General features: G+C 70.2%; 1 non-coding gene across 1 annotated transcript in view; it reads right to left on the bottom strand.

Moving 5' to 3' along the window:
• Nucleotides 1-35, bottom strand: part of LOC132246946 (5S ribosomal RNA) — a 119-nt gene extending 84 nt beyond the window's left edge. The window contains exon 1 of the ribosomal RNA XR_009458301.1: nt 1-35. This exon is cut by the window's left edge and continues 84 nt beyond it. This is a non-coding gene — a ribosomal RNA (5S ribosomal RNA).
• Nucleotides 36-5,000: the final 4,965 nt, after the last annotated feature.

Here is a 5,000-nt window from a genome sequence, read left to right as displayed (position 1 = left end):
GGATCGGGCGCGATCAGCCCGGTCTGGCCGTAGGCGGCGGGGAAAGGTAAGGCGGGGGTCCGCAGAGGCTCGCAGGGGGTGGACACGGTGCCTGGAAGTCCCCTCTGGAAGGCACGGGGTTGAGACGGTGCCCGCAAGTCCCGATGGCGAGGCCAGGGGCGGGCGGACCTGGGGAGCGAGCGGAAAAGCCCATCGGCATCCATGGGGTTGACCTGGGGAGCCTAAATGCCCCTAGGAATACGTGGGGTGGAGCTGGGGAGCGGAAAAGCCCCTAGGAATACTTGGGGTGGAGCTGGGGAGCGAAAATCCCCATAGGAATACATGGGGTGGAGCTGGGGAGCGAAAAAGCCCCTAGGAATACATGGGGTTGACCTGGGGACCGAGAAAGCCCATAGGAACACATGGGGTTGACCTGGGGACCGAAAAAGCCCATAGCAACACATGGGGCTGACCTGGGGACCGAAAGAGCCCATCGGCATCCATGGGGGGGAGCTGGGGAGCGGAAAAGCCCCTAGGAATACATGGGGTGGAGCTGGGGAGCGAAAAAACCCCTAGGAATACTTGGGGGGGAGCTGGGGAGCGAAAAAGCCCTTAGGAATACATGGGGGGGGAGCTGGGGAGCGGAAAAGCCCCTAGGAATACATGGGGTGGAGCTGGGGAGCGAAAAAACCCCTAGGAATACTTGGGGTGGAGCTGGGGACCGAAAAAGCCCTTAGGAATACATGGGGGGGGAGCTGGGGAGCGAAAAAGCCCCTAGGAATACTTGGGGTTGACCTGGGGACTGAAAATCCCCATAGGAATAAATGGGGTGGAGCTGGGGAGCGAAAAAGCCCCTAGGAATACTTGGGGTGGAGCTGGGGACCGAAAAAGCCCATAGGCATCCATGGGGTTGACCTGGGGAGCGAAAATCCCGATAGGCATCCATGGGGTTGACCTGGGGAGCGAAAATCCCCATAGGCATACGTGGGGTTGACCTGGTGCCCGCCCCCCCCACGGAAGTCCGTATGAGGTTTTTGAAACGGGCCTTGCCCGGGCCTTCGATCCAGGAGGGCGGACACTTTCGGCGGTTCGTCCCGGTGGCTGGGCCGGGTGCCGCATCTACAATATAGCCAAGAAACGTTCGCGGAGATTTTCGAGAACACGTTTTTAAGGACCCTCAATGCCCATGTTCGGTTCCAGAAAGCCGGTCAGAGGGATCTTCGGGGCAGAACCCTGCCGTGCTGAGGGGCCAAACCCGAGTTTGGAGCCAGGTCAACGGGGAAAACCGGAAAAGGGCCGGAGAAGGCGGTCAGGCCGGGCGAGAGTTCCAGGAGCTCGGCCACAATTCCGATCTCGTCCCGGTCAAGGGCTCCGTGGAAGGGCAGCCCGGGGGGCGGGTCCAAGGGCCCCGGCAGGGACCCGGGCCTCCGGGGTCGGAGCCGAGGCACCCCGCCGAGGGGTGGTCGTCCCGGGCCAAGGCGGCGGGAGCCCGGGCAGGACTCCGCGGGGCAGGCCGGGCGGGAGTTCCAGGAGCCCGGCCGCGATTCCGACTTCTCCCCGGTGCCCTGCCCGGAGGCCGGGCAGGTCCGGGGGCCTTCGGCGCGGGCGGCGGGATGCTCCCGCGGGGGAGACGAGCCGTGCTGGGCCCCGGGAGGGAGGCCCGGGGTCGACCTGGCGCCGGGGCTCCGGCCCTGGAAGTCCCGATGAGGTTTTTCAAACGGGCCGTGCCCGGGCCTTCGCTCCAGGAGGGCGGACACTTTCGGCGGTTGCCCCCGGTGGCTGGGCCGGGTGCCGCATCTACAATATTGCCAGGAAAGGTCCGCGGAGATTTTCGGGGACACGCTTTTCGGGACCCTAGTTGCCCATCTTGGGTTCCAGGAGGTCGGGCAGGGGTACCTCCGGGGCCGGACCGTGCTGCAGGAGGGGGTCAAAACCGAGTTTGGCTCCATGTCGACTGGCGCCCCGGCCCGGGGGGCGGGCCGGGCGGGCAGGCCGGGCGAGAGTTCCAGGAACCCGGCCGCGATTCCGGCTTCGACCCGGTCGACTGCACGGCGGGCGTGCAGGCCGGCGGCGACTCGCAGGGCCCCTTCCACGCTGCGGGGCCCAGCGGTTGGAGCCCGGCTACCCCGGCGAGGGGCGGAAGAACCTGCACGGCGCGGCGGGAGAACCCGGCATGCTTCCGCGGGGCAGGCCGGGCAGGAGTTCCAGGAGCCCGGCCACGATTCCTACTTCTCCCCGGTGCCCTGCCCGGAGGCCGGGCGGGCCCGGGGGCCTTCGCCGCGGGCGGCGGGCGGCTTCCGCGGCGGAGACGAGCCTCTCTGGGGCCCGGGAGGTCGGCCCTGGGTCGACCTGGCGCCGGGGCTCGGGCTCCGGAAGTCCGTATGAGGTTTTTGAAACGGGCCTTGCCCGGGCCTTCGCTCCAGGAGGGCGGACACTTTCGGCGGTTGCCCCCGGTGGCTGGGCCGGGTGCCGCATCTACAATATTGCCAGGAAAGGTTCGCGGAGATTTTCGGGGACACGGATTTCGGGACCCTAGATGCCCATCTTGGGTTCCAGGAGGTCGGACGGAGGAACCTCCGGGGCCGGACCGTGCTGCAGGAGGGGGTCAAAACCGAGTTTGGCTCCAAGTCGACTGGAGCCCCGGCCCGGGGGGCGGGCCGGGCGGGCAGGCCGGGCGAGAGTTCCAGGAACCCGGCCGCGATTCCGGCTTCGACCCGGTCGACTGCACGGCGGGCGTGCAGGCCGGGGGGCGACTCGCAGGGGCCCTTCCAGGCTGCGGGGCCCAGCGGTTGGAGCCCGGCTACCCCGGCGAGGGGCGGAAGAACCTGCACGGCGCGGCGGGAGAACCCGGCATGCTTCCGCGTGGCAGGCCGGGCAGGAGTTCCAGGAGCCCGGCCACGATTCCTACTTCTCCCCGGTGCCCTGCCCGGAGGCCGGGCGGGCCCGGGGGCCTTCGGCGCGGGCGGCGGGCGGCTTCCGCGGCGGAGACGAGCCTCTCTGGGGCCCGGGAGGTCGGCCCTGGGTCGACCTGGCGCCGGGGCTCGGGCTCCGGAAGTCCGTATGAGGTTTTTGAAACGGGCCTTGCCCGGGCCTTCGCTCCAGGAGGGCGGACACTTTCGGCGGTTGCCCCCGGTGGCTGGGCCGGGTGCCGCATCTACAATATTGCCAGGAAAGGTTCGCGGAGATTTTCGGGGACACGGATTTCGGGACCCTAGATGCCCATCTTGGGTTCCAGGAGGTCGGACGGAGGAACCTCCGGGGCCGGACCGTGCTGCAGGAGGGGGTCAAAACCGAGTTTGGCTCCAAGTCGACTGGAGCCCCGGCCCGGGGGGCGGGCCGGGCGGGCAGGCCGGGCGAGAGTTCCAGGAACCCGGCCGCGATTCCGGCTTCGACCCGGTCGACTGCACGGCGGGCGTGCAGGCCGGGGGGCGACTCGCAGGGGCCCTTCCAGGCTGCGGGGCCCAGCGGTTGGAGCCCGGCTACCCCGGCGAGGGGCGGAAGAACCTGCACGGCGCGGCGGGAGAACCCGGCATGCTTCCGCGTGGCAGGCCGGGCAGGAGTTCCAGGAGCCCGGCCACGATTCCTACTTCTCCCCGGTGCCCTGCCCGGAGGCCGGGCGGGCCCGGGGGCCTTCGGCGCGGGCGGCGGGCGGCTTCCGCGGCGGAGACGAGCCTCTCTGGGGCCCGGGAGGTCGGCCCTGGGTCGACCTGGCGCCGGGGCTCGGGCTCCGGAAGTCCGTATGAGGTTTTTGAAACGGGCCTTGCCCGGGCCTTCGCTCCAGGAGGGCGGACACTTTCGGCGGTTGCCCCCGGTGGCTGGGCCGGGTGCCGCATCTACAATATTGCCAGGAAAGGTTCGCGGAGATTTTCGGGGACACGGATTTCGGGACCCTGGATGCCCATCTTGGGTTCCAGGAGGTCGGACGGAGGAACCTCCGGGGCCGGACCGTGCTGCAGGAGGGGGTCAAAACCGAGTTTGGCTCCATGTCGACTGGCGCCCCGGCCCGGGGGGCGGGCCGGGCGGGCAGGCCGGGCGAGAGTTCCAGGAACCCGGCCGCGATTCCGGCTTCGACCCGGTCGACTGCACGGCGGGCGTGCAGGCCGGCGGCGACTCGCAGGGCCCCTTCCACGCTGCGGGGCCCAGCGGTTGGAGCCCGGCTACCCCGGCGAGGGGCGGAAGAACCTGCACGGCGCGGCGGGAGAACCCGGCATGCTTCCGCGTGGCAGGCCGGGCAGGAGTTCCAGGAGCCCGGCCACGATTCCTACTTCTCCCCGGTGCCCTGCCCGGAGGCCGGGCGGGCCCGGGGGCCTTCGGCGCGGGCGGCGGGCGGCTTCCGCGGCGGAGACGAGCCTCTCTGGGGCCCGGGAGGTCGGCCCTGGGTCGACCTGGCGCCGGGGCTCGGGCTCCGGAAGTCCGTATGAGGTTTTTGAAACGGGCCTTGCCCGGGCCTTCGCTCCAGGAGGGCGGACACTTTCGGCGGTTGCCCCCGGTGGCTGGGCCGGGTGCCGCATCTACAATATTGCCAGGAAAGGTTCGCGGAGATTTTCGGGGACACGGATTTCGGGACCCTGGATGCCCATCTTGGGTTCCAGGAGGTCGGACGGAGGAACCTCCGGGGCCGGACCGTGCTGCAGGAGGGGGTCAAAACCGAGTTTGGCTCCAAGTCGACTGGAGCCCCGGCCCGGGGGGCGGGCCGGGCGGGCAGGCCGGGCGAGAGTTCCAGGAACCCGGCCGCGATTCCGGCTTCGACCCGGTCGACTGCACGGCGGGCGTGCAGGCCGGGGGGCGACTCGCAGGGGCCCTTCCACGCTGCGGGGCCCAGCGGTTGGAGCCCGGCTACCCCGGCGAGGGGCGGAAGAACCTGCACGGCGCGGCGGGAGAACCCGGCATGCTTCCGCGGGGCAGGCCGGGCAGGAGTTCCAGGAGCCCGGCCACGATTCCTACTTCTCCCCGGTGCCCTGCGCGGAGGCCGGGCGGGCCCGGGGGCCTTCGGCGCGGGCATCAGGCGGCTTCCGCGGCGG

The sequence above is a fragment of the Alligator mississippiensis genome, unplaced genomic scaffold (genome assembly GCF_030867095.1).
Source record: "Alligator mississippiensis isolate rAllMis1 unplaced genomic scaffold, rAllMis1 scaffold_22, whole genome shotgun sequence".
In the NCBI taxonomy this organism is placed as follows: Eukaryota; Metazoa; Chordata; order Crocodylia; family Alligatoridae; genus Alligator; species Alligator mississippiensis.
This window is presented reverse-complemented; position numbering and strand designations above follow the sequence as displayed.